Genomic DNA, 11462 nt, shown 5'->3' on the forward strand with positions numbered 1-11462 from the left:
AGATGTGCAAACTTATAGTGATTGTATAACTTCCAAAGCGTTCCTGTATAACACAAGTTATGCTAGCTACGTACAAAAGGGGTGAATCTACCTATAAACATGCCTACAGGTGGCAAAAGAAGAAGCCTCTTGTCTTTCTAAACCTACATAACAGAATGCAAAACAGTGCTTACAGCTGCAGAACAAGAAAACTAGATTGCTGATGTACACCTATTGTCAACGGTGTAGTGTCAGCTGGTCAGCTGATTTAAAAATATAATTTATTTTTAATATTGTAAAAAGATATAGACCATCTGTTTTTGTCTTGGTCATTATTAAAAAGAGTTATCATCCTCTCTCTGTAAATACAATACTATTATTTTGACTAATTATATATCTTTAATTTCTTAATTAGGGAATTATTTAATAATATAATCATTCCCTATATTGGTGACCCCGAAAAGGAAAGGAACATATTATTCAAGACCCGCTTTTATTCACATTCAATGGAAGATTTGCAAAGGCAAAACGACATTTTGCGGACATCAAGTTGAAGATCTGCAACGTCATCTTCAAGGTCAGCAAGAAAACAATGCTGAAGAGATTCACCATCCTGATAACCAGGACAATGAACATGCGGAACCTGATATACAAACTGCAGACTCTCCCCAACGTGTCGTCCAATTGGGTAAGTGTCAAACTTCCACCCTTTTTGGGCCCGAAGATGTGGAACTATGGTTTGCACAAGTCGAAGCTCAGTTTACCAATCGCCCATGTTACACAGGAGAATACAAGATTTGCATACGCTGTAAGTCAGCTAGAAGGTCGCTACGCTCATGAGGTTAAGGGATATAATTAAAGCTCCTCCTGTAGCCAACCCTTACACGCGTCCTCAAAACCGAACTTATCCAAAGGCTCTCTCTCAGTACCAATCAACGACTAAAACAAATTCTGACGGAGAGGAAGAAATGGGATCTCGTAAACCATCCCAATTCCTTCGTCATCTACTATCCGCTTTCCGGTAACACACTCCAGTACATGAGGATCTTATTCGTCAACTATGGATCACTTCGCCTACCATGCCAAGTCCAAGCAATACTGCAGGCACAACCTCAAGAACAGTCACTAGAGCAAACTAGCTCATGTTGCTGACAAGATATTTGAAGTAAGCCCCATCAATCCCTTTGAGTACAGTTTCAAAGCACCGCAACTCCGAATGTAAGTGTTATTTTACTTTGCCATCTACAGTGTGTTCTCTCAACCGTAAAACTGTAAATATTGACTCAGAAACTCACCTTGGTCATAAAGGAATTGACGGATAGGATTTCTCAGATCGAGACAGCACTCTCAGCTCATCATCCTGGGTCTCGCTCAGACTTACACGGCCAGGATGGTTCTAAATCATTATCTAGCCCCTCCGATATATGTTTGGTATCATTTTAAATATGGTAAAAAAGCTAATAAATGTATCAAGCCCTGTAAATTTTCTCAACAGCAGTCAATAATGGCGTTCTACTGGCTGCTCAACTGGAGGACGACGCCTTCTCATCAGTGACCGGGTTACTGGTACTAAATTTCTCATAGACACTGGTTCTGATCTCTGCTGCTACCCACGTCACCTACTACAAAACAGACCACAACGCGTGGACTACGACTTGGTTTGCAGCGAACTCATCACAAATTCCACACCTACGGTTTTAGAAATTTTGGTCTAAATCTAGGTTTGCGACGCATCTTTCCATGGAAATTCATCATCGCTGATGTCACCATGCCCATCATTGGATCTGATTTTCTTGCTCACTACGGACTTCTTCCTGACTGTCGCAATCAACGCTTGATTGACTCAACAACTAATTTAACAGTAAGATGTCAAACTTCTGATGCCTCTGTTCCTAGTGTGAAGACCCTCACCGAGTCTTCTCTATTCCACGCTGTGCTTGCTGAGTTTCCTACCCTCACTCGTCCGGCTGGAACACCTCGTGAGGTGAAGCACAATACATTACACTTCATCAAGACGACGCCTGGCCCTCCAATCTCTTGCCGACCTCGCCGTCTTGCACCTGATCGCCTTAAAATCGCCAAAGCCGAATTCGATAGTATGGTCCAAGAAGGGACTGCCCGACGCTCTCTGATGGACCTTGGTCGTCTCCTCTGCACTTAGTTCCTAAGAAGACTGATGGTTGGCGACCGTGCGGTGACTACCGTGCTCTAAACGCTAGAACCATTCCTGACAGCTATCCGGTACGTCACATTCATGACTTCAATCATCAAATTCGTGGGTGCACAACCATTTTCGGTCATTGATCTAGTAAAAGCTTACACCCAAATACCATAAACCCTGACGACATCCCTAAGACAGCCATAACCACACCTTTTCGGTTTGTTTGAATTTCCCTTCATGGGGTTTGGACTCAGAAATGCTGGACACGACATTTCTGCAGAGATTTATCGATGAAGTGGTTTCAGGACTTGATTTTTGTTTCCCATACATTGATGACATACTTATTTTCTCACAAACACCCGAAACAACATCAAGATCACCTCCGTATCCTTTTTCAAAGACTCACAGACTATGGAATCCTTGTCAACGCTAACAAATGTGTCCTTGGAGTTCCAATAGTTACCTTTCTAAGGCTACGAAGTATCTGCCAGTGGGTAACTAGACCTCTTCCCGATCGTATCACCGCTCTTCAGAACTTCGCTCGCCCGGAAACTGCCAAGGGACTACGTCGTTTTCTGGGCATGATTAATTTTTTATAGAAGATTCATTCCTTCTGCATCTCAACACCAAGCACACTTCACTCTGCTCTTGCAGGCCTAAAAGGAAATCAGAAGATAACCTGGACCACCGAGTTAGAACAGGCCTTCAATCAATTGCAAGGAGGAGAATCTCTCTCAAGCAACTCTGCTCAATCACCCTGACCCAAACGCTCCACTCGGACTTTTCACTGACGCCAGCACCTCATCTCATCTGTTGGGGCATGGCCTTCAACAACTCGTCAAGAATGAATGGCAACCACTTGCTTTCTTTTTCTCAAAAACTTACTGCAAGACAAATAAGTGGCCCGCCTACTACCGTGAACTCTATGCCGTCTACTCATCAGTACATCATTTTAGACACATTTTAGAAGCTCAACGTTGTACTATATTCACTGATCATAAACCATTGACATTTGCTTTCCAACAGAGAAAAGATAAACTTCCTCCTGTTCAAGTCAATCAACTATCATTTATTGCCCAATTCACTACTGACATTCAGCACATATCTGGATCTGCAAACATCGTTGCCGATACTTTCTCACGTGTCGATGCCGTTTCAGGAATCACAACTGTCGACTACTGTACTCTTGTCGCAGGCTCAACGAGAGGACACTGAACTTCAAGATCTTTTGAACCCGTGACACAGCATTGGAAGCTCAAGAGAATCACAGTCCCTGGTTCAAACGTTGACCTCTTCTGTGACACTTTCTAATCCTTCACTCCGACCATTTGTACCTGCTCCTCTCAGACGACTGGGTTTTTGAACTCTCTACACAACTTAAGTCATCCCGGCACCAAAGCTTCAGCTCGCCTCATATCTCAACGTTTTGTTTGGCCTAATATTTCAGCTTCGAGATTGCCCGCACTTGGGCCCGAGCTTGTCAGCTTCTGCCAACGTGCCAAAGTTTCACGCCACGTTCACAGTCCACTTGGAACAAGTCAATCCACCATCTGCTCGTTTTCGTCACATTCATGTAGACATAAATTGGACCACTCCCACCAGCTGGCCCGTACCCGATACTGTTTGGACCGTTATTGGACAGGTTTACCAGATGGCCAGAAGTTTCACCCACATTCAGCAAATCACTGCTGAGGAAGTCGCCGAAGCTTTGGTGAAACTGTTGGATATCCCGTTTTGGATGCCCAGAACGTATCACAACGGATCAAGGTCGTCAATTCGAATCTGGAATTTTTCAAACGTCTCACCTCTACATTTGGGATTGAACGTCTTCTACGGACCACCAGTTATCACCCACAACCCAATGGTATGGTCGAACGTTTTCACCGTCATCTAAAAGCGGCCATCATCTGTCACCCGGAATCAAGCTGGCTCCAAGCCCTCCCTCTAGTCCTGCTTGGTATCCGAAACGTAATACAGAGAAGATTTAACAACGTCCTCTGCTGAAACTAGTATACGGAGAACAACCCTTACGTCTACCTGGATCACTCCTTGCCAGCCCTCCGGGGTTGGGACGCAGTGAAGACATCTCTGACCTTGTTGTCAGGCTGCAACGTCAAACATCTCGCCTTCAACCTGTCTCTGGCTCAGCTCACAGCAAACCTCAGACATTTGTCTTCCAGGAATTATCAACAATGCACTCATGTTTTCTTACGTGACGATTACTGATGCGTCGAGCCCTGCAACCTCCCTACAGCGGACCTCACAAAGTGCTCAGCCGTGACGACAAAACTATGACCATCCAGATCGCAGATAGAAGCTCTAAAGTAAGCATTGACAGAGTGAAGCCTGCATTACATCCTACCTGACCCTTCCCCACAGCCTCAACCAAGAAGCGCCCCACACACACGGTACCCAGCATCGGTACAACCTGCTGCAGACCCGGACAACGCAACACCAGAGTAACGCTACCAGATTTGGTCGCAATGTGCGTTTACGGCTTGATCCCTGACTTCCAGTCTCCCTAGGGGGCTCATGTAGTGTCAGCTGGTCAGCTGATTTAAAAATATAATTTATTTTTTAATATTGTAAAAGATATAGACCATCTATTTTTGTCTTGGTCATTATTAAAATAAGAGTTATCATCCCTCCTCTCGTAAATACAATACCCCCCCCCCCCTATTATTTTGACTAATTATATATCTTTAATTTCTTTAATTAGGGAATTATTTAATAATATATCATTCCCTATAACGGTTTTAATTCCCGAAAAATGTTTCAAGCATGTAAAATTAACTCAAACATCCCTTGTCCTGACTTAAAACACTGTTATACTATTAGAAGATCACCATCAAAGGGAAATCATAGCCGCTTTAAATCACAATTCAGGAGATAATGTATGCTATTAACATAATTTTATTTTAAGGACAAAAATGGTATGAAATCAGTTGTATCTAGGTGGAATCACAGTGTTTATCTGAGTGGAATAGACAGAGTCGGAAGCTAATGATTTTTTAGCTTAACCTTAACGTTAATTTTCGTCACAGACAAAAAAAAACAGGTAATCTTAGCATTTTATTAAATATCCATTCATTTATCTTAGCAATTTATTAAAATCCATTCATTTATAGTTTTGTGTCTGCTGCCAATACAAAGTTTCACAATGGCTTGAAAAAACAATCACTTCAATTGAATTTATTTGGTCTAGTATGTCCCTGGGATTATATCTATCTATAATGCACATTATTCTTGTAAAAATGCAGTTTGATGCAATATTTAAAGCCTACATATGAAATCTTTGTGGATATATCTTGCCACATGATAGTACATTCAGATTTTTGTTCATTAAATTGGGTTTCTCATATCAGTGTTTTACATAAGTCTAGTCTACACTTTCAAGTCACTATAAAACGATATTGTACGTGTTTGTGATAGTTGGGATACATGTGTTAATACAGTATATCATATGTATGAATCTCTTATGGGTGTATTGAGTTTGTTTACAAATATATTTATTTTGTTATTTCTTGTTTTCATCATGGTTGTACCCCTCAGCAAAATCCCATGAAGTGACATGCGCTATCATTGAACTCAATGGTCCTCATATAGAAATTAAACTTCATGCACTATTTTAAGTTTATAAATCAGTTTGTTTTCCTGATATCGTGTAGACAGACGGAAATGAAATTTTTCCAGCCTCACAAGTGATAGGCTTTGATAAAGCTCAGCCAATTATATCAAGATCAATATTTGCCTAAGGCACATTTTCTTTAGTTATGTACATGAGAAGATAATTTATCCCATACTAAAATCTTAAATGTTGTGGTTGGGACAAAAAAAATAAAAAAAGGTGATTATAAATATACCACTGAAAAATATTAAATTCACAAGAATATTTTAATTGATTAGAAATAGAAGTAGCATGGTATGTAGTCACCAGACACAACTAACTTTACAGCACATGGTGTTTCTCACCCACTCCTCTTAAGGATGAAAGGTATATTCCTTTCGAAGCCAAAGACAATAATAAACAATATTTTTTTGTATTCCCTCTGCCTGCCTCTACTTCCTGTAGAAGCTGATAAAATTTTAATTTACAATTATTTTAATTGTGAAACATATAATCATGTATTCTTTCTACAGCTGCTTATCTAATGTTCACTATGCTTATATAACATGATGAACTAATTTTCAAATGTAATGAAATTTAATTAATCTATAATTTAATAGGTTTTTTTTACATTTCAGAAAGATGTCTATTCCCCAACTAAATTCATGTTTCTGTGGTTGCAGCCTTGAAGGCTGGCTCAAAGATCATCGGTTGGATATCTATGGTAAGTTGTCCGTTTGTTTCATCCAATGCTACTGTAAGCAACACATATCTATGTCTATGTTAGACTTGAATAAATGATAATAAATATTGATTCATCATAAATTTTGATTAATAAAAGTATTTCATTTTATGGCATAAATGTGTCACAATGATAACTAAATGTTCAACAGTTCAGTTTTGCCATTGACGCAATGCTCAGATGCCAACAGATTTTTAAAAGGCAAAATATGTGTATTGTAAAATGTTGAAATCTTAGCTAACGAAATTTTTGAGATTTTTGATAGCTATTTAATATTGATATTGATTTGTTTTACTTTTCACAGATAGTGAGCATTTACTTAATACTAATCTTTGGGTTGACTCTTTACTTCATCCAAATATATCCAGAGAGACTTTCTTCTGATACCAAACTGATATATGATAACTTACCTGGTAAGACCATTCAGTATTTTAAGTTAGTTTTATAGTATTTGATAGTTTTTCTTTGATTTTGACAAGTAAATCTAAATTAATAACATATTACTAGATATATATTTGTAAAACAGCTTCTTACACTATCGTGTTTTTGTTTACACAATCAAAACTCAATCTGCGTACATAGATCTAGAGGTAACTGAAAATATATATTGAGAACAAGTTAAATAAATTAACATAATTTTAAATAGGAGATAATGATTTTTTTTCTGAAATGTAAAGAAAAACTAATTTTAGATTATGATAATTGGAGGTTGACGATTAATTACATTATTAAAAACTGAACTCATATTGGCCAGAGAAACAGAAGGCTATGGAATAAGCAAATAATTGATTGAAACATTCACTTTCCTTTGTTGTTTTCTTGTTTATTTATTATTAAATATTATTTTTTGCGTTCATACCTAATTACTATTCAGTGAAGCTTTATAAACGATATCACAATTAATGTTTTTTCTTTAGAACTACTTTGTTTTCAGATCCGTTTATGTCACTGTTTGATCTAAATATAATGGCTATAATAAAATATTGATGAGTTAATGAAATGTTATAATATTGCAATTTTACCTAACTTTAATAAAACAATTTTGTTCACTGTCCACAAAATTATTATAGATTTATATCATAGTTCATGGATTATTTTATCTCTAAAGTATGATTAAAAAAAAACCTTTTTAAAACACCAATCTTCCAGGCATTAAATTAACTGGCTCATGAAACTCTATTATATATATAATATATATATATATATATATATACATATATATATATATATATATATATATATATATATATATATATAGGTCCCTTTTAGAGCTACGTGCAAAAGACAACCATCTCTTTCTCTCGAGAAATAAAAAAACACAATTTATTAAATCTGTGTATGTTTTAGTGGTGTGATGGTTTTTTTTTAGAGTGTGAGGTAATTAATAGTCACTATAACGAAAGTGATATAAGATAATTTCTTGGAGAACCCAGTTACACAGTTATTTGACAACTGAAATACCTGTTTTGTTGCAAGTTTGAGAGGAAGTTACAGCAGTAAAATATACTGCTGTTAACAGCACTAAGTTTTTTAATTAAATTTTTGTAAAGGATCCGTTTTTATTCAAAGTATAAGAAGTTTTGTTGAAACAGAACGCCAACATCCACGATTCTAACATTGAACGGTCAACACTGGCCATTCCTTGACTCTCCCCACTCAGCTGCGGGAATAGCTTGGGGCTACTGTATGTGTTAACAACATCCTACAGCTGTTAAGGGTGTTAAAAATTAGTATTGGTTAGGCTCACACATAATTTAAATATCAACATCTTACCTGCAAGACAACATGTGTTTTTCATCTGGAAAATCAACCAAAAAGTCCACTTATTGACCTAATTGAAACAGATGAATTACAAGGGTTTTTTCTTGAAGTTAGCAAAGCCTTTGACTCTGGATTACAGTTTAATAATCAAGATCAAATCCCTAGGATTAGAGGAAAGTGCACTGTTTGTGGTTTCAAAGCTATTGTTACACACGTTGTAATAAAAAAAGGATATAATAAGACTGAAAGAATTTTTAAAATGAAAATCACAGTGGTTAAAAGAGGTGTCCCTCAAGGGTTCCATATTGGGCCCAGTTTTGTTTGTAACTATTCACTTCAGAATTTTCTTAACTAACTTGGAAATTTTATGCTATCCCCATCATGTGTGCTGATGATACTGTCCTGTTAACTGGCAGTTACACTTCACTGAGCTCTTTGACATTAAACACCTGCATCGCAGTGGGCATGCCATAGCAGGTATTGTAACAATGATCTTGTTATTAAGTCCTCCAAGACGAAACTTGTAGCATTAGAAAGGCTAAAAGATTAAATTACTGAGCATTCCAGATCTACAAATGATTGAAGCAACCAAGCATCTGGGTGTAATATTGGATGAACATCTCTTTTGGAAGCTTTACATTTCACAAGCTGTGTTTCTAAACTCAGTTTCTGCTATTTTTGTATTGAAAAGAATACAAATTTTAAGCACACCAACAGGAACAAAAGTGGCATATTGTGCTTCCTTTTAATCCCTATTTGTTTATGGGGTAAATCCTCTGGGGAAGCTCTTCAATTGATAATCTTAATAGAGTTCTTGTTTGCACAAAAGCGCGCTGTGCGGGTTCTGGCTGACTTTCAACCTTGAGATAGTCGCCAGGGGGCCTTTAAGACACTTGGCATTCTCACAGTGGTATGTAACTATATCATTGAAATTTATCACTCATGCTCTTTCTTTCACAAGGAAACTTGCTTAGAATGAGAACTATCCATGATCATCAACCCATGACATGGCCAGTGACTTCTCATTATCGATGCACAGAACTACACTTTTCTCTAAGAAACCTTCCTATATTGAAGCAAGACTATCAATATACTTCCACAAGAATAAAAAAAAAATTGATTCCAAGACCTTAAAATGACCAACTATGCATCTGGCTCAGAGATAAATCAATCTACATCATTGAAGAGATTTACAGTAAAACAATAATTTAATATTTTCCGGAAAGATCAGGAGTGAACAGGTCAAGTGTCGAATTGGACAGGGCAAAATTAATTCAATCGTTATTGTAATTTAATTGATTTAAGTATGTAACTAATGGTGTCCGTGTTCCAAAACTAATTAATATAATTTAATTCCATTATTTTTAGAAATTGGTAAATCATTATCCTTGTGTTAGGGACAAGGCCACTCAGATGGTTAGAACAGTTTTTACCTTTACCACGGTTCCCAATACTATTTTGTGGACCTTTTGTCTGAAAGCAATGTGTTTGATACGAGCTGATTTTTTGTAAGCACCTAATCTTGGGAGCTTTCCAGTGTCTATTTTCAAGGTAGGTTTTTTCTAGCTTCTAGAGGTAAGCAGTACATTAGTAACTTTCAGCCTATACAAATTCCTGAACTCTGGTTAAAATCTTCTGGAAACTATCTCTGAAATAGAAAGCTGTAATTTTCTTTTTGTTTCCATTTGTTCCATAAAAACAATTTTTAACATAGAGATTCACCTGTTGGCTCACATTAGTAAACTAATGAAAAATATATGCAACATATGATTTAGACATAACATAAGTTTGTTTATTTCTTCATTTTTCTCTTTAAAATTGTTATGCAAAACCCCAAATACTAAACTTTTATAATATATTATTTTCTAAAAAAATATGAGTCTTTCTAGGGTAAGGATTACAATTCATTTTTTTGAGTTCTAAAAATTTAGGCAACATCCTTCCATTGCATTTTGAGATCCATTTTGCTGAATCAGCTTGTGTTACAATTGTAATTGTATGAATGATAAGAATGTCATTCGTTAGTTATGAATAATTATGTTCAAAAAATACATAGTTGAGTTATTAAATTTAGATTTGCAATAAAAACATAAGTGCCATTTTCTAAAACTGGAATTTTTTTAAAAATCACAGACCCAATATGATAAAACATTTACTTAAAAATGATAATCTAACTTGAAAATGTTGAATTCTTGTTTATGAATGTGAAATTGTATTCTTATTTTTTAAATGTATTTTTTAAAACATAAATCCTTTGGTATAAGTGTGTTAGTCATCAAAAGCAGCTTGTAATTTGAATCTGGTTTTGTTTTTTAGCACTGAGAGACGTTACCATTATGATGATAATTCTTCATGTCACTGGCTGTATTATGTCTTTGATTCTTCTGATTGGAGTATATCAGGTAATTTCTTGCTTAATTCATATGTTGTTAGATTTGTAATTTTTTATATATGCAATGTATATAGTATGTAAGAAGTTTTGTTTGAGCTAAAGAAAGAATACTTATATTGCTTTCAGAACGCAGGAGAAACTCAGCTATAATATAGTCACGGTAATTTGAATTAAGATGTGTAGGCTATGTTGCAGGGTTTTTTCAATAGGAATGGAAACATGCCTCCATTCCTCTTGCTTATCCATTGAACGATTTACATTTTACAGTTATAAAATCTTTTATCTTGGACATTTTTATCTGATGATAATGTTCCACTATCTTCAGAATCTGGTGGTTGTAGTTCTTGTCCTTTTTTTGTTCTCATCTTTCTTTGTGTTTCATCAGTTACAGGTACGTCTGTCGCAGCTACAATGTGTGTACTAGAGCTCGGGTTTTGTGGTGTCGATAAATACTTGACTAATAATTTTTAGCACTGGCTTCCACTTCTCTCCAGAATTTAGCTTTCCACTTTCTAGTTTGAATTCCAGAGGGGTTTTGGTTCTCTTACGACAAGAAGGCTTAGAAAATGCACATAGTCCTATAAGGACCTTTGTGCTCTAGAGGGCTTTGAAAAACATCAGTTTCATTAAGATCACAAATAGTTATTTAAAAATAATACTTAGGTACCTAAAACAAAAAACTAATAAATACAAGATAGATTAATTACTAAACACCAAAAAACATTTTATTTAAAGCACATACACAAAAGATTATTATTTTTTTTAGGTTTCAAATCGATACATTTAACTCACACTGAAAAATAATTGAAAAATGATCGTG

General features: G+C 36.2%; 1 long non-coding RNA gene across 1 annotated transcript; it reads left to right on the top strand.

The window, feature by feature from the left end:
• Window positions 1-6431: 6431 nt before the first annotated feature.
• Window positions 6432-10652, top strand: LOC124374818. Its single transcript, XR_006923613.1, has 3 exons — window positions 6432-6471; window positions 6794-6902; window positions 10567-10652. It is a non-coding gene; the product is annotated as an uncharacterized LOC124374818 (long non-coding RNA).
• Window positions 10653-11462: the final 810 nt, after the last annotated feature.

The sequence above is a fragment of the Homalodisca vitripennis genome, unplaced genomic scaffold (genome assembly GCF_021130785.1).
Source record: "Homalodisca vitripennis isolate AUS2020 unplaced genomic scaffold, UT_GWSS_2.1 ScUCBcl_10279;HRSCAF=19087, whole genome shotgun sequence".
NCBI classification, from domain to species: Eukaryota; Metazoa; Arthropoda; class Insecta; order Hemiptera; family Cicadellidae; genus Homalodisca; species Homalodisca vitripennis.